Here is a 15,504-nt window from a genome sequence, read left to right as displayed (position 1 = left end):
AGGAGGTGCCCTGGCAGTGGCTTTGTCGCACTTACCTTTGGTCAGGACCTCCGTCCAGTAGGAGCCTTTCTGTTGTAGTGTTTCATTGGATGTTCCCAGGGAATTGGGAGCAAACAACAGAGCTGGGTAGGGACATGCTTCAGATGAAGTTCCCTGCAGATCTAATGAGCTGAAAGAGGAAACCAAGCCGTCCCCACCCATTTCATACCACCCCTCCTTTCACACAGAAAAATAATACGATTCAATGTTGGGAAACATTTCCATCAGGAGGGTCACTCCAAAGCTTAGCCTCCTCTGGGCTCCAGACTTGAGACCTCCATGGCCCTCCCCATCCCCCACTTCTGTCCATCAGAGCTGGACACGTTTCTTACTTACCTTTCTCCCCCAAAGCTGTTATGTGAGAGTTCTGTGGTTATTTCTCTTGGCATATTCCCCCTAAAACCCACTCAGACAGGAGAAGGTCTGTCATTGACCAACCTGTTTCATCTCAGTTATAGAGGCAGATTAATTCACATGTTGAAGCCCTAACCCCCATTGTGTCAAATTGTAACACCTGCTCACGTCAGTGTCTGTTTCTACTAATTACTTTTTCTTCCTGATTATGAGTCCCGTTTTCCTGCTTATTTGCACGTCTAAAAAATCCTTAACTGTTTTCTGGACATTGTGATTGATACATTATAGGGAGTCTGGATTGTGTTATCCTTTTTTAAAGGATGTAGGTTTGCTTGTGGAGGGTTGCTTGTCACTGCAGCAAAAGCTCGCCTATTCTTGCTAACGAAAAGTCTCAGCATTGCGTTGGCACATAAAGTACTGGCAGATTCCCGTGACTCTATCAAGGTTGGTATTATTTGAGGATTTTGTTCATGGTCCTAGGATATGGCCCTTACTTAGAACCTGGTCTTTATTCTAAGACATGTTCTTTCTGGGGGTCTCCACTGAATATATGGGATACTCATGAGCCCCTTCCACTCTGACTGGTCTAGAAGCCAAGCCATTCTCTGACAGGCCTGTGGGATCTTGCCTTTGCACATGCAGTCTACAGCTTGGCCAGGCAAACTCCCGTACAGACATTCTTAGGCCCATCTCCCTCCCCTCTGGTACCCTGACCTGCAAATCCCAGGCACTTCAGTAGCTGAACTCTGATCCCTACCACCTCAGTTTAGTGAGATTATCTTGCTATTTTGGTTACACAACCAAGCTCAGTCGCTCAGAAAGTGACCCCAGGGAAAAAGCCAAGGCTTACCTTGTGTGTTTTCATATTGCCAAGGGTCACAGTCTTGGGCTGCCTATTGTCCAATGCCTGAAAACAGTCACTTCATATGTTTCGTACAACTTTATGGTGATTAGTGGCAGGAAGCCCAGCCCAGTATCCATTACTCTGTCAGCCAGAAATGGAAGTATCCTCCTTCCTCTCCTTGATTTCACATCCAATCAGCCACTAAATCTATACATCATTCGTGCTCTTTGCTAATATTCCTGGGTTTCCACCTTGAGGGTACAAGACAGGAGTATACCTCCCTGTCCCCTCGAGTTAGTGAAAACCATGTCCCTATCTCGGCTAAAAAACGTAAGTGTAAGTGACATGTGTCCTTTCTGCATGAAAACTTTAATAAGCCACTGTGCATTTCACCAGATTCCTGTCTCTGCGTTTGTGACTGATTACACGCCACATGGTGGGAACCCGATCAGCCCGTGGCCCTAATGAAAATATGATGCAGAACACAATCCCCTAAAAATTTGAGATAAATGGTAGCGTGAAAAAAAAAAAATATTTGGGTTTTCTTTTTAAGCTACTGGGATTTGGAGTGTTGCTTGTCACTGCAGCAAAACCTGACTTATTCTGACTGATGAAAAGCCCCATCGTGTCTACTTCCCACATTTCTCTGAACAGGCTTCTTCTTCATCCCCACTTAACCCTCGTCATCTCCCACCTCCACCTCCTCCAGTGTCTCCACCTCCTTCCCATCTCCATGGGCTCCCTCCGTGACTGTTCTTACACAAAAATCTGGCCACATTCTCCCCTTGTAATTCCAAGGCCAGGGTGTCTCTGGACTGTCCTAAAAACGACACATTTACCTTCATCACAATCTGGCTTCAACATATCCTGTCAGCCTTAGGTCCAGCAAACCCACAGGCCCTGACCTGTCACATGAGTAACTGTCTCATCCTCAAACGCGGGTGCCCTTGGTGTCCTTGGTCCTCCTTGGAATTCGGTGCATGCTGTTCCTCTTGCCAGAAATGCCTTTCCCTCTACTTTTCTTCTTGGCACATTCATCTCTCAAGATCCAGTTCGGATACCATCTGCACTGTGACGTTCTCCATCTCTGTTTGTTTGCTAATTCTATGGTAATTGTTTTTCCATTTTTTTTATTGTAGTAACCCCTCCCTCACCTTGTAGAATTGCTCTCTCTCTCTCTCCCCTTCATTATTGCTCTTCATGTTTTATGATATCAGAGGTTGTTCCTGGAAGCACTAGCTGAAGCGAGTCCTCATTTGTAATACATTTGGCCTGCACACTGATTTTTCCTTGAAACGGAACCAGTTGTCCAGATGTCAGTATTAGGAGATTTTGTACACACACAAAGCCATATTTGGGTCACTCTTTACAAGTCAGAAGATCTGGCCATCCCAGCTGCTCTGCTGCATGGCAGCGACCGAGCAGAGCTGAGGTCCTCGTTGCCCTTTCAGAGGGGACCCATGCTCAGATTTGCGGGTGTCCCACGCAGTTCATTCCATCCACTTGCACCCACCTGCTTGTCCCTCTGGGAGTTGGGTTAGCAACTCCTGAAATATAGTGACCTGTTTATGTGCCTGTCTTCCAGTCTACTAGATTGTGAACTCCTGGAAGGTAGAACTGGGCTTTATTCGTGCCTCTAACCCTTCCGGATCTATTACAGTAAGTGGCACTTAGTAGATACACACACACACACACACACACACACACACACACACACACACACACACAAGCCAGGGTCATCACTGTCCTCTTAGACCACCCTTTCCAAAACGAGATCCCTTCCAATCATTTTGAATATGTCGATGTAACCACTGTTAAGTCTACAATGAAAGAATATTAACGCGGGTAATGAAAAAGCCAAGCCAGGGAACATTTAGAGAGGACCCTCCAAGAGTACTGCCTTTTTGTGCATTATTTTTCCAGCAGCCAGAGTTGCGGGTGGTGATCCAGGCACTGAGGCTCATACTAACGCCAGGATGTACTGACATCTCTTCGTGTGCCTCCCTGTCTCTCATACACACGCAGCGATCTGTGTGTCCGCATGTGTGTGCACACACCTGGCCCTCCCTCCAGCTCCCCAGGCCAACTTTGCCTGACTCCGTGTGTCATCTAAGGCCACCTGCACAGTGGAGAAGGAAAGTGAAAGACCGTTTATGAGCCAAGCTGGTTTTTAATCTTTTTGGCACAGAAAGGAGAGAAAAAAACCTAAAAACAGCTTTCACACGCCTGAACAGAGTCTAGAGTCTAGACGATGTGGGAAAGTCGCTTGGGATGTTACACATTTGGGTGACAGAATCCAGCGCACCCATGATGTGCCTGCAGGCTATTAATGTTGGTGCTTCTTGGTTACTACTCAAGTTCACGTTAAAAAAGGGCACCGTTTATTATTATTATTATTATTATTATTATTATTATTATTACTCACTTTTGGATTTGAGGTAATGGGAGAAAAAAGAGAGCAGCATTTTGTGTGTGTGTGTGTGTGTTTAAATCTCAGAATGTATTTTTATCTTTCCCCTGGAGCCGTTTCCTCCTGGGTGTTGTGTGAAGTGTTACATAATGAAGCCATCATGTGATGGCATTTTCCCTTCCTCAGGCTTCGGGGGATACAAGACTTTCACAAACGAGACAGATTAAGTGTAACCTTTAATTGCCAAAATGGTATGCTAATAAATAAATGAAAGTGCCTACAAGAGAACTAATAATAAAGGCTTGCTGGTCTCAAAGGTATACTTTTTTCCATTTCTTTGTTGTAATAAAATACACATAATATAAAATTTACCATCTTAAGCATTTTTAAGCTTCCAGTTGCATAGTATTGGGTGCATTCACATTGTTGTGAAGCCATCACCACCGTCCATCTCCAGAATTCTTTTCTTTTGCCCACATCGAAATTCTGTGGCCAGGAAACACTAACCACCCCCCCCACCCCCACCCCAGCCCAGAAGTGGGATAGCTGGGTCCTATGGTAATTCTATTTTTAACTTTCTGAGGACCCTCCATCCTGTTTTCCACAGCGCTGGCACCATTTTACATCCCCACCGGCCGTGCACAGGTTTCCAATGTCTCCACATCCTCATCAACATGCATTACTTTTTGCTCTTTTGTAGCCACTCTAGTGGGTGTGAGGCTGTGTCTCATTGTGGGTTTTTTTAATGGAAAAAAAAAAGCATTTTTAAAAGAGTTTTATTTAAAATATAGCTGATACACAAGGTTATATTAGTTTCAGGTGTACACCATTGTTATTCAACGTCTACATACCTAAAGAAGTGATTGATCACCATGGTGAGTCCAGCCACCATCTACACCGTACCTGCTATCACAGTGTTATTGACTGTATTCCCCATGCTGTGCATTACACCCCCATGACTTATTTGGTTTATACCTGGACATTTGGACCATTTATTACCCTTCACCTTTTCCTCCCCTTCTTTAATTTTTCAATTACAGTTGACAGTTAATATTATTTTATACTAATTTCAGGTGTACAGCATAGTGGTTAGACACTCATGTAATTTAAGAAGTGATCCCCCTGACTAGTCTAGTACCCACCTGTCACTGTACATAGTTATTACCATATTAGTGACTCTATTTCCTGTGCTTTACTTTACATCCTGACTATTTTGTAACTGCCAGTTTGTGCTTCTGAATCCCTTCACCTTTTTCACCCTGCACCCCCACCTCCTCCCATTTATCACCCCAACAAATCTAGTGCCCACCTGACACCATGCGTAGTAACTGCAATATTAATGACTGTACTCCTTATGCTGTACCCTACATCTCCGTGACTATCAGGTTGGTACAAAAGTAATTGTGGTTTTTGCAATTATTTTTAACCTTTTAAACCGCAATTACTTTTGCACCAACCTAATACTTTGTAACTACTAATTTGTACTTCTTAATCCTTCCCCTTTTTTCATCGACACCCAAACCCCCCTCCCATGTGGCTGCCACCAAAATGGTCTGTGTATCCATGAGGTCTGTTAAACTAGCCTCATTTTTTGGGATTCTTTTTTCTTTTTGTTGTTCTGATTGGATGTTTTCTGCTACCATGCCTTTCAAATCGTTGACTCAATCCTCTGCTTCATCTAATCCTCTGATGATTCCTTCTAGTGGATTCTTCCTTCAGTTATTGTATTCTTCACTTCTGACTGGTTCTTTTTTATGGTTTCTGTGTCCTTTTTCATGGTTGCTATCTCTTTGTTGAAGTTCTCCCTGAGATCATTGAGCATCCGTATAACCACTGTTTTGAACTCTGTATCTGGTTGGTTGCTTGCCTCCATTTTGTTTAGTTCTTTTTCTGGAGTTTTCTTCTGTTTTTGCATTTGGCATGCATTTCTTTGTTTCCTCAGTTTAGCCTCCCTGGTTTGTTTCTATGTATTAGGTAGATCTGCTGGGTCTCCCAGTCTTGGCCAAGTGGCCTTAGGTAGTAGGTGCCCTGTGGGGTCCTGGCACTGTCTCCCTGGTCACCTGCTCTGGGTGGTCCAGGAGTGTCCCTTGTGTAGGTTGAGCCTTGATTGCTATTGGCACATCAGTGGGTGGGATTGACCCTCAGGCTGATTGGCTGTGGGGTTTGGCCATGTCTGCAGCTTATGGGCTGCTGTGTGGGGGGCTTACCCCACTGAGTGGGACTCACCCCAGTGGGCTCTGGTGCCTATTGAGACCACCCTTTGTGTGTGCCACTTGTGGGGCTAATTAGGCTGTGGTCTGAAGTCAACCTCCAAGTATGTTGGTTCCAGGGCCTCTTGGAAGGTGCTCCTGTGCAGGCCCAGGTCACCCACTGTCTGTGACAGGCCGGGGTCTACCTGGTAGGAGCTACAAAGTGATCCATGGTTGTTTGCTGCCTGTGCTAAACCTGAATGTGTGTGGGAGAGGCCATGCTGAGAACCAAGGACAGATGCCCCCAGTACCAGGCCTGGGGTAGCTCCACAAAAAGGAAGGATACTCCAAGGCCTGCTGCCACCTGCCAGCTCCCTTAAGGTTCGGCCGCTGATGGAGCCTCCTGCTGTATGCAAGTTGGGTGAGAGAGGGTCTCAGGGAGTCACTGGTGAGTCACCAGGTTATTGTAAATTCTGGTTTGGTGCCCATGCTGAGCTTAGAGCTGCCCTGCAAGTCTCAGCACAATGAGGCCGTCAGCCCACCTGGGGCCTGTGGACTCTGATCGTTTCCCAAGAAAGAGTGCAGTGTGGGCAGGGCTGGCTGCTCAGGAGGAAGTGCTTCCAGCTGAGTTGGGGGTGGGGGGGTCCCAGCAGAGCTCACCAGGCCAATCAGATTCAGATTTGGCCTAAGCGTAGGGGGCGGGCTCAACACAGGAAAGATGGCGCCCACCTACCAGCTACACGGGAGGAGGACGCCTCACAGGGAAAATCGTGACTGTCCTCCAGCTCTCGCTTCAAGCCACATGCCTCAGTTGCTCCCCCGTATGTCTTCAAGGCCACCGAGTCACCGTCCCTCCGCTGGAGCCCAAGGTGAGTGTCTGCGAGCGAGTATGTCTGTGCGTGGGCCGTTTAAGAGGACGTCTGGGTTTCCCACAGCCTCCATCTGCCTCTGATGGTTGGAATCCCCACTGTTTTTCACAGTCAGATATTATGGGGGCTTCTCTTCAGGGCACCAGTACTCTGGGCTGGGGAGCCTGGTGCAAGGCCAGGGTCCCTTGTTCCTCTGGGGGGAAGCTCCATGGCTGAGATGTCCCTCCTGGTTCTCAACTGCCACAGGGAGATTTGGGGCCTGTTCTGCATCTCTGTACCTCCTACCAGTCTCAATGTGGCTTTTTTATATTTTCAGTTATATGACTTTTGTTCTGCTAGACTTCAAATGGTTCTCAGGTTGATTGTTCTATAGTTTAGTTGTAATTTTAATATGTTCATAGAAGGACTCAGGCACAGTGTTTGCGTTTGGTCTTCCGTTTGGTCTACTCCGCCATCTTGGATCGCTCATTGTGGTTGTTTTTTTTTTCATTCCACAAATATTTGTTTAGCATCTATAATAATAATAATACTAATATTAATTACAATAATAATAACTAATGCTTATAATAAACTAGGGATAATTTTTAGCGCTTTACACAAAATCATTGAGATTTTAATTTGTGTTTCCCTAATGATCAGTGACGTTGAGCATCTTTTCATGTGCTTGTTGGCCATTTCTATATCTTCTTTGGAGAATGTGTATTCAACTCTTTTGTCAGAGGCATACTTTTTGTGATAAGGTCCCCGCTTCGGGGTAGGCGGGTCAGAGGAGGAGGCTAAGGTGTACTGGGCACCCCACTCTTTGTGTGCCAGGTCCCACACCAGCCTTCGAAAGTTCCATGAAAAGCAGATGAGCAGTGACAGAGAGGAGACTCCAGCAGAGAGTATTGTCAAGGAAGACGGGACTGTGTCTTTCTACCTTCCTCCTTTCCTCCCTCCTTGTCTCTTTTAATATCCCTTTCTTTAAAATGTCTCCCCTCCTTGTAGGTCTCTTTTCCCTGGATCTCCAGGTTCAGGCAGAGCCAGGGTCCTGCTTTTTGCATTTGTACACAGGGTCCCTGGACGGGGGCACTGTGATCACCACTCATGTCCTCTGCCTGCTGAGCTGGTGGCCAGCGAGGCCAAGGGGATGGTTTTTCCTGGCGTGAGTGTCAGGAGCAGCACAAAGCTGGGGTGAGAAATGACTGGGACTTTCAGATTCCTTTGGGAATTCACAGAGGACACAGGGGTGAGAGGAAGAGTAGACAGGGGCAGGTGAGGGCACGGTGACGGAGGAAGGTCATCTTACTCCTCCTGTCCGCTGCCATCTCTGCCTGAGTTCCATTTCCCTAGAGCTGTCGAAGGTCTACTGTGCTTGCCAGTGGTCATGGGTCTCAAATGCAGTTGTCTAAAGGGCGGGACAAGTTACCCAAATGAATGACGGGGATCAAATGTGTCTGTTTACTTCCACTGTGTTGTTGCCCATTTTGTTGACACTCAAAACCAACCTTGCGGCAGTTTTCCTTCCTTTTCAGTTCATTCAGTTTTTCATCACACGCCTTTTCTATAAGCTGCATATAGTTTTAACCATTGGTTTTCTTAATGCTGTCGTCACTTGTATCCTTTCAAGATAGACTCCCTTGATTTGCATTTTAACCTCATACTTAGGACTATTTTTAACTTCGACCTAAAACTGTTCTCTCCAGTTTTCCCTGAAATACAGCGCCCTTTGTTCTCAACAGTTCGGTTTTTCTGATGGAGGCAGGGGTACAGAGAAAGAGTCCTCTTCTAGAAGCAAAGCATCAGTGCACGTGACGAAGGGTCACTGTGACCTGAGCTGAGGGTCAGGGAGACCATAGGAGGGGTGGGCACTGTGCAGAGATGTCCTGTCTGTAGGAGACATCTGCTACTCAGCTCTAGCTGAGGCCTGCCAGGTGGAAATACTGGCCCAGTGTGGCCAGATCTTTTGGTTTTTCGAGAAGAATCAGAAATTCTGGTTTTTATATAAAATCTCCTAATTAGTCAATAATGGCTCATTAAAAACAAATAAATGAATAAAAAACAGTGCCGGCCCAACCAAACACTGCTGAGGGTCACCTCTACCTTCTAGACTATTGATACGTGACTCCTGGAGGCTGTGGCATCGCATGGCTTCATCCTGAGATGAACTCTGCCCGTCCTGGTGAAACTCCCCACTAATTTAAGCTGTGAGCATTTGCCACTACAAAACCCCAGGAAATATTTAGTGGCGTTTCACACCATTCACCACTCTTTGCTCCCTGAAATTCTCTAGTCTCTAATTCTCTTCCGTTTCCCCCAGAGTTGACATGAGATCGTCCGTGCTTGCTACAGGCCAGAGCTTCCCGAACTTGACCATAGAAAAACAATGTGTTACCTTATCTGTGTTCATTTGTACTAGTGTTCATTTAACATTATTCTCTAAATATACTCATTTTCTTATTTAAATCAACTTATTTTTAAGGAAACTGGTATCATTATCAGACAGAAAACCACATCACTTGTATTTGTCAGTCTAACCCTGATATTAGCTGCTGTAACAAATAACCCCCAAACCTTAAGGGCTGCATACAGTAAAAGTTTATTTTTATTTTGTTTTTTAAAATTTTTGTTCATGTAGATGTTCCTGATTAGGCATTTCCCCCCTAAGTATTTCTCTATCCTTCTTGTGAAAACATCATCTCAGCACTTGAGATCTGAGGTCACCATAGAAGAGAAAGAGAGTTCATGGTGAAAGCACACCTGGTACTTAGCCACCTGGAGCCCAAGGTGACATACTGCACTTCTGCTCGTATGTCACTCTGGCAGACCTAAGTACGTGGTCCTTTCCGGATTCCAGATGGCAGGGAAGGCAGTCTATGACTGAGTGGGGATCCCCAGGAATAGCTCTGTGCCATGGGAGAGACGCACAAGCCTAAGTGGTCAGGTAGCATCTCTGCCACACCTGCCGTCAAAGGAAATTGGAAAACACAGAAATACAGGGAGATCCCAGGCCCAGAAACCCATCCCCTCATCCTGAAATCTGTCTCCACACTGTTGAATCAGAGGGATGGTAAAAGGAATCTCCCCTTGTCTCTGGCTCCCTAGAGCCTCTCCCTTCCCCAAAGTCTCCCCAGTTCTCTGCGTTGTAGGAACATAGAGGCTGTGTCTGAAACGAGATGGTACAAACCTAGCCAGGCTTCACTGACCCACACCAACCCTCTGAACACACCCCTAAAATCAGCTTCCCACCACCAGGGACCCCCACACCCCTCCCTGGGAAACTCCCAGAGGCAGAAGAACCAAGGTGCCCCGTCCTCAGCTCAGCTCAGGCACTGCTGCCCTGACATTGCACTTCCATCCTCTGCCAGCTGTTTCTCCAAAAGAAACCCAAGAAGGGCTTGGGAGCATTTCACTCGGAGGGGTCCCCATCTCCTTCTGGAAGTTCTCTTCCCTCTTGAGAGCCTTGGCTCTGCACTCTGCTGGTCTCCTTTAAATCTGTGGTTGCATACTCTCCCTCCTATGAAAGCGCCCCTTTACTCCAGGACCACCAGTCCCTGGCTGGACTGCCGTTATGTACAGACATGTCTCCAGGTGGTACCCCTCCCCTCTGGCCAACCTGGCGGCAGCTCTGCCAACCCTGGCTGGGTGACTCCCACTAGACCATAAGCTGAATGGACCCTGGTCCTTCATTTTAGCTGTTTGTGCTGTGCCCCGGATGCCAGGCTCTCCCCCACCCATCCATGCCTGTGGTCCCCAGAGCCAGGTCTGCCAGCTGCCCCAGTGCCCCTATTCTGCCATCCCGAGCCCACCAGAACAATGCCAAACTATGCAGCAAAAGCAACCCCTTTTGGAGCCTGCCCTCTGCCCCTTGCAGCAGCAGCCAGAGGAATTCCTGGCCAGAAACATACCCTCTCCCTGCAATTTGCAAGACAGCCTTTTGCAATTTGTATCTCAGCTCTGCTGAAGAAAATGGGAATGGATGGGCTCACTGAGCAGGAAATGCCAGGAGGCATCCCTGAGCCCAGAATCCCACACCCGGGCCTTCTGTGGGGGAACTGAACAGACGGGCAGCACTAGGAGCAACTTCTTACCCCGGGTCAGGCTACACAGGCTCAGCGGGTTATGTACAAACACTGGAGTGCGTATTTTCACGGCAGCTACCGAGTGAGAGCCGGGGAGAGCAATGAGAGAAGCCGTGTAGACATCCTGAGCTCAGCTCTGACACTTCCTGGCTGTGTCAGCGACTGTGCTGAGCACCTTCTGTGTGCCTGGCATATGCAAGGCGCTGATGACACTGACAAATAAAATCCTTATTCTCGTGGCACTGATGGCCCAGTGGGGGTTGGGGGGATGGGGAGACTTGATAAGAACTAAGCCAGTAAATAAACAAATGTGTGATTATAGGTTGCAGTGATGTAGTGGTGCCAGCACAGCAAACGTGAGGGTGTGAGCTAAACTAATAGGAGGGGCACCGTCCTTGGGGTGGGCGGGCAGGAAACGCCTCTCGGAAGGGCTTCGAAGGAAGAGCGGGAGGAGGGAACTCCAGGCTGAGGGCATAGCATGGGCAAGGCCTAGAGGCAGCAAAGACTTGGCATGACGAAGTGAACGAAGGTGGCTGGAGGACACGGCAGGGTGGGGAGCAGGCCTTTGGCACCCGAGGGAGGAGGCAAAGCAGGGAGGACCAGGCAGGCGCGGGCCGGCTGAGCCAGGACAGACTTCGGGTTTTGGGCATCACATTGGACACAAGCGTTTTTAGGCAAGACAAATGACATGTGCCATTTTACACTTTGTAAAGAGATCTTAGAGACTAGTAGGTTGAAGGGGGATGAGAGTGACAGCCGGGGGACTCCTGGAAGACTCCTGTGGTCACCCGGGGGAGAGGTAGTGGCAATTTGGATGGGGCCTGGGGGGCGGGGGGCGGGGTAAAGGTGGAGAGAGGTGAGTATAGTCAAGAGAAATTTAGGATGCAGAAAAGTAGGTCCTAGTGATGAATGAGTTCTGAGGGCTGAAGAGAAGAGGGTGTCTGAAGTGACACAGCTGGGTGCATGCAGGGCCATTTTCCAAGAAGGAGCAGCCTAGGAGGAAAAGCAGGTTGCAGAGAAAGGTGTGTGCTGGGGCCAAGGCTCTGGAGTTCAGTTTTGAACACACATTTGGGAAGCATCCTGGTAGAGATGCTGTGTAAGCAGTGGGAAATATGAGTCTACAGTTCACGGGGGAGGCTGGCATTGAAGATGTGACTTTGGGAGTTACCGGCCCCTTGTGCCTCAAGCCTTAGAATGGTCATCCAGGGCAGTTATGTAGAAAAAGAAAGAACTCAGGACCACGCCCCAAGGAAGTCCAACATTTAGAGTTGAGGTCGGTCAGCTCGCCTCTCTGACCTTCATAGTTCCCATCTGTAAAATGGAATGATAATCGTATCTAGCCTAGAAGAGGGCCACAGGCATGCTGGTCCCTTTTCCCTTTCTCTAGAGGAGCACACTGGTTCAAGGTCTTGGGTTTCAGGCTTTGGCCCCACCTGTCACTCTCCTGTGATTTGTGGCTGTGATACTTGTGTGTTCCAAATCACTCGTCCAGATCTAGTCTCTCTTTCCACCTTCCTACCACTCAGTGAGCACACACGTCATGGACTCCTTACTCTCCTGTTGCCCTCCTACGGCCCTGGCTGCTTTCTCTGTCTCATGGCTGGCTGCTCCCCCACCTTCCAGGCCTCCGCAGTTTATCTGGAATGCCACAGGGCTCTCTCCTGGACCCCACCACTGGGACACACTCTCCCTGGGTGACCTCATCCATCTCCCTACTTATAAATACCACAGCGGCCCTCAAACTGCCCTTCCTTTATCCTTCTGCCCCCTTAGTAAAAAGTCTCGCCGTACATCTAACCGTGCCAGCTAGAAAGCACGGTGTCAGCTTTGATTCCACTGTCTTCACCTTCCATATTCATCCCTCCACACATCTCGTCAACTCTGTCTCCAAAATGTACCCACAGTCCGTGCAATTCCCTCTGTAACTACTGCCACTCTCCTCGTCTGAACTCCATCTCCCGCTGGGACAATTGCGAAGCGTTTCCTCTGGGCCATGGAGATTATCCCCCAGCTCCGACCAACCGCTCTGCCAAGCCCGGCCCAGCTGACCTGTACTCCGGGCTCCCATTCCACCCTCTCAGCTAAGAGCACTTTTTCCCATGATGGTGCAGGAAGTTTGTGTCAAAATCCATTAGCTGTGTAAGCTGCAGTGAGAAAAAAAAACCCTCCCTAGTTCCAAGTATGTTTTACTGGGGATTCATTCTGACTACAGCATGATTTCGTAATAAAATTCTGTTGTGCCCTCCCCCGCCCTCCCAAGTAAAGTTGTCCATTGTCCCTTGGGAGCAGGGGACAGGACAAAACCCAGAGGGCACATCAGGCCCACCCCCTGCATTGGGATGGAGTGTTTACCTGCCAAGCATTTAGAGCCTCCACCCCCACCTTCATTGCTCACAGACATAAGCCTGGCGTGGGCCTTCCTCATACGTGACGGCCCCGCAGGTAAGGCCATTGGCACAGGCTGTCCCCAGGACCCTGTCTGGGTCTGGGTCAGGGTCAGTGCTGCTCCCAGGCACACGTGGGTGAGAGGGCTCAGCCCCTCATCCTGCATTGCTCTCTGGCTAGTGGGGGAAGCCAACGGGTAAACTGTTACCCTCAGTGTGACACATGCAATGGGATAGAAAAAAATGAAAATTCTTTGGGGATAGGGGGCAGAGGCAGGAGAATTTGCGCAGCCTGGGGAGAATCTAATGCTTTATAGTGAAACAACTTTTTATTGTTGTTGAAACCAAAATAATGTTTGCTTGGAGTTAGAAAATTAAACGGCACAAAAGGATTTATCATAAAAAGCAATCATCCAAAGGAAGCAATTCTTGAGTTAAATTGTGAACATTGAATAAAAGTTAGCTAAAAAAGGATCGTGGAGGGAGGACGGCGGTGCAGTGTGGGTTGATGGGTTGTTATTGTTGGACCAAACGATGTGAAGAAGGAAGAGGTGGTGTGAGGCTGGAAGGGGCAGGGGTCTGGCCACGCAGACCTTCCAAGCCCACGGGGTGTGGACGGCATCCTGTGGACGACGGGGAACCTAGGATGAGTTTAGGGCAGCGATTCTCCAGTGGGCTTGACCCTACCTTGTGGGAGCATTTGGCAATGTCTGGAGGCATTTTTGGCTGTCACAGCTGGGAGGGGTGCAGTGTTGCTGGAATCTAGTGGGTAGAGGTCAGGGGTGTTGCTAAACTTCCTGCAGTGTAAGGGACACAGCTCCCCGAAGCGAAGAATTTTCCAGTCTGAACTGTCAGTAGTGCCGAGATGGGGAAACCCGGTTCAGGGCAGTGAGTCACCCAGTCAGATCAATTGCTCTTGAGGGTCCGTCCAGATCCAGCTGAAAGCATGTTGGTTCCTGAGGAGGAGGGCCCCCTGCGGGCCTGCTTGGCAGAATCTGAGCTGGGCTCCATCATGAGGCGAACCCCGCAGTGTGAGGGCGGGGTGTCCCACAGGCCTGGCTCGGTCACATGGTCACCTAGAGGAGGACGCTACCCGCCTCCCGGAGGCAGGTGAGGGTGTGAGCATGTACCCCACAGAGCGCCTCGAAAGCCTTGACCCAAAGACGGGGAGAAACACGTGGCCACATTTAACTCCTTTTTGCTCTGGAAACCGAGAGGCTCGACTGAGTCCAACTGGGAATTTCACTCCAATGACGGAAGGGCCGTGTGACTTCAAATCTGTGCCTTCGTTTTTCTTCACCCTTGAACTCCCACTCTGGTTCAGAATGTGGTCAACTTAATTGATTTCTTCCTGCTCGTGATTTTTAAAACCTAGGTTTACTAAGGTCTGGTTTACACAAAATAGAATGAGCCCGTTTGAAGGGTACAGATGGATGAATTTAGGCAAATGCCGGTAGATGTACCCGCGTGTCTGTCACCATAATGAAGATACAGAGCATGTCCGGCACCCCAGAATTTTCCCTGGGCCCTTGCCATCTGCCCGCCTCCCTTCCAGCCCCGGCAACCCCGATCTGCTTTTCATCACTAGAGATGGTTTTGCTCTGAGGAGTCATCCAGTCTGTGCTCCTGGGTCTGGCTTCCATCAGCACGAAGGTCCCGAGATTCACCCACGTGGCTTTGTATCAATGGTTTGCTCCTTTTCATTGGCGAGTAGCATTGCTCAGCACAGACATGTCTGTTTGTTTATTTAGTCACCTGTTGATGGGCATTTGGCTTGTTTGCATTTTTGTTGTTATTAGAAATAACGCAGCTATGGACATTCATGTATTGTTTAAAATATGTCACTAGTATCGTATGGCACCTAGACAGAAATTTAAATCCCTTCCATGTCCTCCTAAGTCCCCTCTGTGATCTGGGTTCTGCCCACCCGTCTGACCTCATTTCCTGACTCACTGGTCTGTATCCACACTAGCTTCATTCAGACCCTCATGTAAACCCGAACTTCCGGAGACACCATCACCCTCACCGAAATCCCGCTGGCTCCAAACCAGTTGACAGCACTGGCTGCCTGCCTGGGGCGTGCATTCACCTTCTGGAATCATTAAATCACACTGATACTTGAATCCTAATCTCTAGTGAAGCATTTTATTTAGTTTAATCCCCTAAGCACTTCAGCCTGACTTTTCCTCTGGGCCTGCCATTCTGGGAGCGCTTGGAGGGCCCACCCTGATCCTTTCTTAGTGAAATCCCCCAAAGGCCAAAGGGTGAGCGTGTTTCTAATGACTTGTTAGGTCATGGGACAAGTCATTTTTCAGCCCCACAGTGATTGCCCCCCAGCACTAATGGGGGGGGAT

This window comes from Rhinolophus sinicus, chromosome 5 (assembly GCF_057876585.1).
Source record: "Rhinolophus sinicus isolate RSI-liver-muscle chromosome 5, RSI-T2T, whole genome shotgun sequence".
NCBI classification, from domain to species: domain Eukaryota; kingdom Metazoa; phylum Chordata; class Mammalia; order Chiroptera; family Rhinolophidae; genus Rhinolophus; species Rhinolophus sinicus.
Note: the sequence above shows the minus strand (reverse complement) of the source record.